The sequence below is a fragment of the Melitaea cinxia genome, chromosome 30 (genome assembly GCF_905220565.1).
Source record: "Melitaea cinxia chromosome 30, ilMelCinx1.1, whole genome shotgun sequence".
NCBI classification, from domain to species: domain Eukaryota; kingdom Metazoa; phylum Arthropoda; class Insecta; order Lepidoptera; family Nymphalidae; genus Melitaea; species Melitaea cinxia.
In genome coordinates, this window is record NC_059423.1 from 8,207,410 (window position 1) to 8,219,574 (window position 12,165).

Genomic DNA, 12,165 nt, shown 5'->3' on the forward strand with positions numbered 1-12,165 from the left:
AGCTTGCAAACATTATGCCTATTCCTATTTCCACTTCCACATAATATAACTTAAAAACTTGTATATTTTTACGATAGTCAAATAAAAAAATTAAAATAAATAAATAAATCTTCTAATATATAAAATTCTCGTGTCATGGTGTTAAACATTGAACTCCTCCGAAAAGGCTCGACCGATTTTAATAAAATTTTGTGGGCATATCGGGTAGGTCTGAGAATCGACCAACATCTATTTTTCATCCCCCTAAGTTATAACAGGGGGGGGGGGGGTGAGGAAGTTACTAACATATATGGCAAAACAACGTTTGCGGGGTCAGCTAGTAAATATATATATATATATATATATATATGCGCTCCTATCAATATTTATCTAAACCAAACGTTCCCAGCGGATGCGGTACCGAACTCTAATGGGCGCTAAAGCTTTTAGTGGGGGCGGTAGCCGGTCCAAAGGAAAATGGGGGGCAGCCGCGGCATACCTACCTAATTAGAAATTTTGTAAGGACATCTAGGCGACTAAGGGATAACACAGTTCCACTACCACCTCAGAACTTAAAAAACCGACCGATGGTGAGATAACCATCCAACTGCTGGCTTTGAAACACACGGAACGAAACCGATCAGAAGCGTTTTCGGTGCAACAAAGCCAGCCCTGCGGTCACCAACCCGCCTGCCCAGTGTGGTGACTGTGGGCATGAGTTCACGCCTATTTTGGCGTAAAATTGTGGAGGCCTATGTCCAGCAGTGGACTGCGATAGGCTGAAGTGTTGATGTGATGATGATTAATCATTTTTAAAATTCGAACAACCTCAACCGTCTCATTGATATTTGTATTTCTAATTGAATTTTTTTTTTCAGTTTGGCTTTGTGTATTGTCTTTGCTTTTTAACCGACTTCCAAAAAAGAAGGAGGCTCTCAATTGGACTGTTTTTTTATGTATGTTACTTCGACAAATTTTCTTTTGATCGAAAGGTGGTGTGTGTCATTTGGTCCCATTTAAATTTATTTGAGATCTAACAAGTACTTTTCGAGTTATATCTAGGAATGCGGTTTTTAATTGACGCTTTTTTCGCCGACCTACGTTGTATTATACCACACAACTTTCTACTGGATATACCGAATATTCTTTTTTTTTTGTTAGAAAGGGGATAACCCTAGTTTAGTACCATGATAAGAAAACCAGGATCTGATGATAAAATCCTAGAGAAATCGAGGGAAACTCTCGAAAATCCGCAATAACTTTTTACTGGGTGTACCGATTTTGATAATTTTTAATTTAATCGAAAGCTGGTGTTTATCATGTGGTCACATATAAATTTTATCGAGATCTGATAACTACTTTTTGAGTAATCTTTGATAACGCGTAGTTACTTGACTTTTTTTTCCTCGATCTACGTAGTATTACGTCGATGTAATTGAAGTCGGTTTTTTTTTCGTTTGCGAGCAAACACAATTATTTTTTGTTAAGTTATAATTTTTTTCGTAACACTTTGTATGGTCTTTGTCTGAATTAAACGTTTTTATTATAAAATGTTTTTGGTATTTTGAAATAATTAATAATCACGACCCTCACAGCCACAACTACGAGTAGCGCGAGGGGGAGAATTTTTAAATTGTGATTATTAATAGATAATAGATAGACATTAAAATTGGTTCCAGTAACCATTATGTGAAGGGGACATTGGAATTTTGTTTTGTTGTAAAAAGGCCTGGGGGGTAGTCCATAAAAGTTTGGGAACTATGATCTAAAAATATAATAAAACTAGGCATCTTTTTTCAAGCAGCTTCAAAAGCATTTTCAAATATACAAATTATATTTGTTTTAAAATTTTTATTACAGTTAAAAGTGAAGTTGCCACCGATTCGGAATGTAGATTCTTCTGAGAAGAATCTACAAGGAACGCCGCAGTTGCTTAAAAAAACGTGGTTAACAAATAACTAAATCTTATAAACTCGCCCGACTTCGACCCTACGACCACCTTATAATTCTATCCAACAAACCATTATAGGTTATATTTATTTATGCCGCTAATTAGATGGACGTTTATCTAAATAGCTTATATCACTTTGACTACGACACGATTGTGTCAACATTGACATTCTTGGTTCAGTAGTTATCAGTCGAGTGATAGACGGACTTACATTATCTATGACAGGGTTTTCATATTAATATATGTAAGGACATATTATTAACCGACTTCAAAAAAAAAGAGGTTATCAATTCGAATGTATTTTTTATGTTTAACTTTTTGTAAATACGAATATATTTTATTTTGACTTTAGTATTAAATCGTAAATAATAATAATAATACACTTTATTGTACACCAAAAACAGAAATAATACATAGCAAAGAAAGAAAAGTATTAACAATATATTCATTAGGTACAAAGGGCGGACTTATCGCTAAAGAGCGATCTCTTCCACAACCTTAGGGCAAAGGAAATTATCTAAATACTAAGTTTTGGACATAGTTGCCTATTCCTATATAAGTAGTACATAGATACATGTATATATATAGACTACTAGTCTACTAGTCGATATACTAGACTCGTGTCCGTCTGTATGTAAATCACTGGCCAGCAATCAACTGAAAGCTGTCCCATATCGAAACTATTGTTCGAGATATCAAAACCTCGGTTACCTACATCTGTACTTGGGTAGAATACTGACTTACAGGATGTTCATCTCCTAATTATGTTCCTTCAAATGATACCTACTGTAGGTGAAACAGGTTACGTTCTGCGTGAAAAAAAATCCCTAGCCCCTAACCCCTCATCCCTCATCCCTAACTTCTGGATGGTACCTAAACTTAAATTATTCAACATCGAGTGGAACTGGATAACGTGGTATAGTTTACAGCAATTATGCATTATAGCCGCCAACCCGCAGTGGGGCAGAGTGGTGACTAAGCTGAGAAAAAGGCCCATATCCAGCAGTGGGATGTAAACTTCAAACCGGGTAATACAGTGTAGTTTATAGTCCTTATCTCAGCAGTTATCTAACACAAGATAACTGCAACATTACTAACGAGGAGATAACGTTTAGAGATGAGTCAGTCTTCTCATTATAGATACATTAAATTGCTGGAATTACTGATAAACATATTTGTAGCAATTATTCAATAAACTTTGTACCGCCATATATCTTTGAAGTGAAACTACAAGATTTATAACTCAATGAAACGAAAATGTGTCACGATAAAAAAAACAAACACGTAAATATATAGGGCACGGACCTCCTTCTCCAACATGAAGAGAGGCCTATGCCCAACAGTGGGATGTTACAAGCTGAATGCGATGCGAACCAAATCAACTAAATGGCTACGGGTTACCTAGTAGGTAAATAATAAAAATTAGTTCTCACAGTATCTAAACTTTAGCGAATGCAGCCGCGGGTTTAGCTAGTTATGGTGATAGGGACATTCCACTGACAATTTCACCCCCGACCACTATTTCCTTGTTACAGAGTTCCTCTAACCAACTGTTAAAACTAGAACGATGTTTCGCCATACTACCCACACTACAGAAATAGTTTTTTTTTTTTAATTCAAACCTTGTCCTGATTTGATCGAAAATTTAAAAAAAAAAACCGACTTCAACTTCCAATTGACAAGGAATACAGCAGAGGTAGTCGAAAAATAGTCAGTCCAATACGCATTACTTGGGAAATTTTGGGATACCTTGAAAACTACTAGTCAGATTTCAATCAAATTTAAATGTACACGACAAGCACCAGCTCTCGACTTAAAAAAAGAATCATCAAAATCGGTACAATCAGTATTTTTTTATAAGGTAACAAATGAAAAATAAAGTCTAGTTGACCACCTCCTCCTGTCTTCGAAGTACCTATATTAAAAGAACGGTTCGCTTTGGTTACGTATAGTAATACATGCCACTATTAGCACACTAAACCCAGAAATCAGAATACTACTACAGATCAGAATATCCGGATGTTATGTTATAAAACCGGATATCAGACGGATATCGAGCGCAACGGACAAACGTAAAGTCGAGCGACGTTATTCCATATAGATATGACTGAATAAAATCTAGGCTAGAACTAGGTTGTTGGTAGGCACTAACTGCCACGCTTGTGGTATATATATACTAATATTATAAAGCTTAAGAGTTTGTTTGTTTGAACGCGCTAATCTCAGGAACTACTGGTCCAATTTGAAAAATTCTTTCACTCGGTTATATATCATCGTGCTAAGACCAATAGGAGCGGAGCGCTAATGAAGAATGATTCAAAATCGGGTATTTTTTTCCTTTTGAGAGCTTGCGCTGCGTAAACAGTTTAAGTGCGGGTAAAAGTTAGCATTAGTCCAAAGTAGTTTCTACGTGGACAAAGTCGCGTGCAGAAACTGGTTGCTAATATCCACTTTTATTACTATCAGTCATATTATGACGTTGATTGATAAACGAACTTTTTAACCTTTATTTAATTAATTTTAATTAATGTGACCAATCACCACCAATTCGGAATGAAGATTCTGCTAAGAAGAATCGGAGAAAAACTTCGCGAATCCGGCTCTAAACTTGACAACGTTCTGAAATTGAGAAATAAACGATAAAGTTAATAAAACGAGTGATTACTACCCAAGCATGAACTTAATATTATTATAAACAACCTCTCCTACCCCGCACCCCTCGCGCAGTATCGATTGGACGAGCCGACGACCCTTCAATGATCCGCAAATCCCTAAATTAAATACGTATGAACGTCTAGACTTATTCACGTACCTACTAGGAACACAACGGCGCGTCGAATGCACTATACATCTAGGTATATCTATATAAACAAAAATGAATCACGAAATATTTTGCAAGGTCCCGAACTCGAGAGCCATTGGAACGAGCCATTTGGATTTTTTTTTAAAGTTTACGAATACTATGTATAAGATAACAACCGCTCTGGTATACTGGTGCGAGTAGTTAAACACCTACAGTTTGCGGGTTCGATTTCGCTCGGAGTGGTTATTAGTCCTTGTCGGTCCCCCCACCGTGCCTCGGATACCACGTTAAGTCATCGATTTCGGTCGTTATCATAAACACCTGATAGCGATCGTTTCTCATAGTAGGTAACATATCCGCCAACCCGCAGTGGAGCAGCGTAGTGGATTAAGCTCTAATCCTTCTCCTGCATGGAGAAAGAGGCCTTTACCCAGCAGTGGGATGTTACAGGCTGAATCGTGATCGTAATAAATCCCAAATGAGCGCAAAGAATTAGAAAAATCTTTTTTGAGTACGTTATTGCCCAGACAAGGTTTGATTAAAAAAAAAAAAAAAAAAAAAACGATGTATTCATGAAAAAATGGCGGTAAAAAGATCGCAGTAAGGTAAGTATATTATAAATTATACGGACGTACAAAAACACATTAGTTACCTTACAAACAGCACAGCAGGGAATATCTTTATTAAAATCTGGAGCAACCCGACCAAGGAACAGACTAAAATCGATCTCGTACCGTAAGGTTGTTTGTCACCATAGTCACAGAAAAAAAAAAATATATTGACAGAACTCTTAAAAATAACTTCGTTCATATTACAAATTAAATTTTTTGTTTAATTAAATTAGTTATAATTTCAGTGAAGCTATCACAGATTCGAAGTGTAGATTCCGTGGACGAATCGGCAAGACACTTCGCAGTTACTCTTTAAAAAAAGTGTTATTATACAAATAGTTAAAACTACAGTGAAAAATAAAAAAAAAAAATAAAAAAAAAATATATATATTTTTTTTTTAAGTTTCATATTTAATAGAACTACGCAAGAGACTAACTAATCAATACTGTATGCTAATTTCATAATAATCAGTATAAGGCAGCGTGGCCGAGCGGTCTAAGGCGCTGGTTTTAGGCACCAGTCCGAAAGGGCGTGGGTTCGAATCCCACCGCTGTCAAAAATCTTTTTTGTATTTTAATTTTTCATTTGAAAACATTAAAATCGTTTCATAATATTCGGAATATTTCATTTGTAGATAATTTCAATTTAATATTTATTTTTTACTTTTAATGTTCCAGTTCCAGTTGCAAACTAACAATTTTCAGACACTAGAATAGATTTATACAAATTTATAAAATTGGAGTGTCTGTTTTTAATTTTAAAATAACCGCTCTCTACTAAATGCATATAGATATATACACGGTACATAAACCAAAATAATATTTTTTTACAATTTTTTCCTGTCTTTCTATTTGTTCCGGCTAATCTCTGAAACGACTGGACCAATTTTGACAAAATTGACTGACTTTCACTGGCAGATAGCTGATGTTATAACGATTAACTTAGGCTACTTTTATTTTAGAAATTTATTTACTTATTTATTTTATAACTGCGAAATGAACAATAACTTTTTTGTTAAATTCCACACAGACAAAGTCGCTGTATAATCATAATTCATTACACTGGAACCATCTATTATTATCTATATAAATAATCGTCTGTCTTTGTGCGTGTGCGTCACGGAGAGACTACTGGAAAGATCAATATTAAGTCTTCATTTTTATTACTAACGAGGAAAGGGATAAGGTGGGAAACGGACTTTGAGGTGACAATAGTATTCTTATTCGCAGGTTCTACATTCCGAATCAGTGATAAATTCACTTTACGCTTCAGCCTGTAATAGCCCACTACTGGGCATAGACCTCTTTCCCCATGTAGGAGAAGGATCAGAGCTTAATCCACCACGCTGCTCCAATGCGGGTTGGCGGATATATTCCCTACTATGAGTAACGATCGCTATCAGGTGTACATAATAACAACCGGGACCGACGGCTTAACGTGCTCTCCGAGGCACGGTGGGGAGACCCACAAGGACTGCACAAACACCCAGACGACGGCAAACACCTGTATGGCCAATACAAACGTTTGTCATGTGCGGGGATCGAACCCGCAACCGCTAGCGCAACAGGTACAATCCATGGCTGTAACCGTTGCGCCAACGCGGCGTAATGACGATTCAAAAGTGTATTTTAATCTTAAAATAACGCAGACAAATAAATAATAAAGAACCGCCTGTAGATTTACTGATGTATCGGGGGTCCAGATACATACAATACACAAGCACAAAGGTTCAGATCATGACAAATAGCTAATACAAATGTAGGTATGCCATGTGCGGGGATCGAACCCGTACAACACCAGCACAATAACCACAATAGAGCGTTGTGACCGTTGCGCTAACGAGTCGTCAAAGCCAAAGATTTGTGTAATTTTAGTACATATATATATATATATATATATATATATATATATATATATATATATATATATATATAGTATATTTTAGTACACATTATAAAATTGTGTAAAATCAAAACTTGTAAAGCAAACATACGCAGCGGTAGACTACTAGAGTAGACGAGTATTTAAAAATTTAATTTAAGTGATACTAAGGCCTTATTTAACATGTTACTGATACCGTTATCTTACAGATAACGGTATCTGTCAGATAAAATTATAGGATATATTTTTCTCTTTCACCATCAATCTTTTATCCATCACATTCTAACTAAAACCTGTAAATCTAAAAGTGGTAGTTTATTAGTTGCGGTAAAGCAGGACGACCGCTCTGGTGTAATGGTGGATGTGCCGTGTCGGCGGCGCCTAAACACCGACGATCGTGAATTCGATTATTGCTCAGAGTGGACATTTGTGTTTATACAAATATTTATTTTCAGATCCGCCTGTTAGTCTTTGTGGATCTCCCCACTGTGCCTCGGTGAGCACGTTAAGTCGTCGGTCCCGGTTATTATCATCTACACCTGATAGCGGAATATATCCGCCAGCCCGCATTGAAGCAGCGGAAAGAGGCCTATGCCCAGCAGTGGGATATTACAGGCTGAAGCGTAGACCCTTAATGACCTTTTTTAAATTCTGCTGATAACATCTATCGGTAACTTATGTGCCAGATAAAATTTATAGCAACAGCAACCAGTGCAACGAGCGCTTAGTATCCAGTATAATGTCGTACAAAGAGTAAAAAAAATGTGAAGCAATGCAGCAGACTAGTAGAGGACGTGAGCGCTAAAAACTTAATTAAAAAAACATCCCCTCTGTTGTAGTGGTGCCTATGGGCGCTTTAAACACCAACGGTTACGAGTTCGACTCCCGCTAGGGGCGAATATTTATATTTGTACAAATGTTTGTTTCCGATCTGACTTTTACCCGAGTTTCCCCCATCGTGCCTCGGGGAACACGTTAAGCTGTTCCGTCCTGGCTGTCCCGAAATCAAACTTACAACTGACGAAGTTTTAGGCGACAAAACACATCACTACAGTAGACTTTATTTATTTTATTTGGTTTTATATCTATTTTTGTAAAATTTATGTGCGTTTTGTCCAAAATGACTGGCCAATCGACGTTCCCACCTTAACCTCCCCTCGTAACTACGTGTTACATCCGACACTGCAGCCTAGCGACCAAAACACTATTTAAATTGCAAAATCAAATCTGAATATTTATTTGATATCCTAGACCGTCGACGTTAATTTCTTCAATTGAATTAAGTATATCATAATTATTCATAACGCATTTATACAACACTAGCGACCTCTGTCCGTCCATATTTTTTTTACACGATAAGTGATCACCAACATGCTATATACTATAATCTTCTCCGGAACACGCTGCATCTTATGGTATAAGTATTATTCCGATCGGTTGAGTAGTTTTCGCAGTATAACCAAACAAAAACACCGGCTCTCCATTTATTAGTATAGAGGATTTTACGTGAATATTTTTGTGTTGATAAAATTATATGCATATTAATTGAAATATATCTTTGTAAAGAAAAAGAAATTTTTCAATGTGTCGCTAAACGCAAATCTCAAGAACGACGACCAACTCTACTCGTAGCCGAGGTTTTGAAGTAAAAACTTCTTTACGCACGTGACTTGGGGAGTAAGCTGGTGAATTCGTGACGAGAGCGTTACGAAAAGTGAGATCGGGCGAGGCGAACGGAAGTCAAGAGGGAGATATATCGTCGCTGCGCGTGCAAATCCGCGTAAGTACAACTTGTAAAGTCCGCGTATTTGCTTTTTGATGATTTTACAGGAGGAAGAAAAAACTTAATATCTCATCGATTTCAATTCTTATTACCGACTGAACTTAACAGTTAGTTCTTTACAACTATCTTTATTGGAAAATAACGTAAACTTACTCGTAGTTGGCTTGAATTTTGTGTAAAGTCACTTACGCGGTTTTGTTTTAACTAATTACAAAATAAGTAGATTTTTTATTAAAAGTGCGCGGTTTTGAAATAAAACAATTGAGTAAAGGGTTGTATTTATTATTAGAAAAATCCAATCTGAAACAATATATTCTAACAAAAATATTATGTATTTAGTATCGAAATCAGTTTACAAAAGGATAATATTATCTATTCATTCATAATTTTTAATAGAGATCTTGTTACAAGATTTCAGACTTCTTATCAACAAGATCAAAATAATCATCTGAAACTAAAAAATAGTAACTATTTATTATTAACTAAAACATTGTGCATAGGTAAGTACTTACATATCTAATGAAGATAAGAAAAAATCTTTTATAACAATAAGAAACTTGGAATAACAAAAATAAACCTTTTCCTAGATTCTTCCATAATAATCACTTAACGTTGTTTCAGGTGCTTAAATATTTTCAACTAAAGTTTTCATAAACAAATAATAATCATAACAATAATAATATGTTTGGTATTTGCTCTTAAATTCTAATTAAATTCTGTTAATCACAGCATTTCACAGTCAAAATAGTAACTTTAAATTATTTAAAAAGTAAATTATCATAAAAAACATGGCAGTCTTGAGGTATGACATTCTTCAGCTCCTGTAGGTGATCATACTTTGTCTTGGTAATTGGTTGCCTAGATTTATAAATCGAAGGCATACTGTTAATCAAAGACGTAATCTTCCTTGGTCTTCTAGGCAATGGGACAAAATCATCTGAAAAGTGGAGTTTATAATCTATCGTGCCATTTGGATTATATCTCAGTGCTTTTATATCAATAACACAATGATCACCCGCTCCTCGGCCAGGTCTTATCGATTCATAAATCCGGTAATCTGCAAGACCAAAGTCTTTAAAAAACGTATAATCAGGTGTAATAACTTCATAAGGACTTGGTACTTTTCTGGCCTCCTTTGTTATTGTGGCATATTGTGAAGGTAAAAATATTTCCCGATTTTTCAATTTCCTATCAATCACTGAGTGGACTGAATCAGCTTCCATCTGCGTGTGACCTTTCTCCAAGTACTTCTGAGTTATTACTACGTTCCTAGCCATAGCCAGGTGCAACAACGCATTCGATACAACATTATTTCTATTCTGTGCTGTACAACCATCTGTAAATATAACAACGTCCTTGCAATTATTTTTCAGTAATTTAGTTACGTAGTCTACAAAAAAAGATGCGTAAGTAGTGGCTTTAAGGTCGCATGCTGTCTCATCAAACCAGTAACACGTGACTCCATTATTGCCAAGATTATACACAGAAAAGTTATGCACGGCGAGTTTAGTTTTAAAGTAAAGGGCACTGGCATTGAGGAAAGGACATAGTTTGACTGCCTGAAGATCTGCTGTTAATGCATGTATGATTCCTTTTTGTGCTAATTCTTTGTCAGACTGTTTTTCAGCTCGAGCTAAGTTTTTTCGTTCGATATGTTTAGCATACTGTTCATCTAATAAATTACCAATTTTGTAAGAACAGCACTGGTCGCAAGCATCTTTTTTTGGTTGAAATAATCCAATATTCTCCTCAAACAAAACGCTTTCAAATACTTTTCTAGATGCCACAGGTTTATTTCCCGAAACCGAGTAATCGACATAAAGACGATACAATTGTGATTTTGATTGTATAATTGGTTCTAAGTACAACTTTGACGTAGATTGTCTGCAGTAATGAGACGGTAGTTTCGGTAGGGCAGTTAAATAATTTTTAGCTAATTCTTTTTTGGATATTTTTTGTATGACTTCTGTTTTTTCAGGCTCCTTAATATTTGTTTCATCTCCGAGCCAATAGCGAACTGTCCATTCTTTTATACCCAATGTCTCCAAAAACGTTTTCAGGCAAACTCTTTCTTTTTTATCATTAACTTTTAAATAGTATATTTTAGTATCACGTCGTCTTGAATTTAAGGTCTTGGTTTTTCTAGATGTAGGTTTTTTATCCACCATTGAATATACGTACATTTTTTTTTTCTTGCCAAGTCATCTTCCAGTAGTTATTAAATATTTCAGATCGAACTTTTTCTGTTAATTTTGAACAATACATAGCCTTACCACTGAAGCATTTTGTTGACATACATATTGGACCCACTATTCTTGCTGGTTTAGGATCGTTCTGGACAAATTTTGTGCCCTCTTTTTTAAATCCAATGTACTCTTTTCCCATCATTCTCTGTTTTTTATTTTTCATTCTCTTCCAATTATTTTGATCTCCTTTGCGTTTTTTTTATATTTTTTTCATTTTCTTCTATTTCCCTTTCGGGAAACCACTCTGTACATTCTAGTGATAATTTAAGTTGACAAAAAAATTGTCATGAGACGTAAAATCAATGTCATTATTGTGATTTTCTGTTACATCATTAGATTTAATCGATGTAGGAATATTATAATCTACATTTTGCATCGATTCTGGCGGGTCCAAAATCGTAGTAAGTGTAGTAAACTCGGATGTTAAATTCTCAGACAAAGGTATCTCTGGTGTTAGATATTGATTCTGAGACAAAGGTGACGTCACTGGTTGTATTGCAGCTTTATTTTGATAGTTGCATATATTTAATATATCTTTCTTCTTCTGTAATAATATTTTTCGCCTTTCACATAACTCTCGCAAAGTTACGACGTTATCATTAAAATCTGCATTTTCTAAAATAAAGTTTTCTTGGTCCTCCATCATTTGGGTGAGAATGTAAGAATTTATCTATAAATAAAAAATGTATAATTATTTTTTTCAGTAAAATGCAATACCGCGTAACTTAACAAAACAAATAAATCAAGCGATGTCAAGACCGCGTAAATACTTCTTTGGGATTATATTAGTCAGGACTAATAAATTAAAACAGAATTATGTGTAATTTAAATATTCTAGTATGAGCATATTACAAACGAAAAATAATAAACATTTAAAACATACTTACACGGTGGTTAATCACGACAAAAT

The 12,165-nt window shown here is 35.2% G+C and overlaps 1 long non-coding RNA gene and 1 other non-coding gene across 2 annotated transcripts in view; one reads left to right on the forward strand and one right to left on the reverse strand.

Annotated features, from left to right (window-relative positions):
* LOC123668040 overlaps positions 1-12,165 on the reverse strand; it is a 40,790-nt gene that overhangs the window by 20,769 nt on the left and 7,856 nt on the right. The gene's annotated exons all lie outside the window — the stretch shown is intronic.
* On the forward strand, positions 5,822-5,901 carry Trnal-uag. Its single transcript has one exon. It is a non-coding gene; the product is annotated as a tRNA-Leu (tRNA).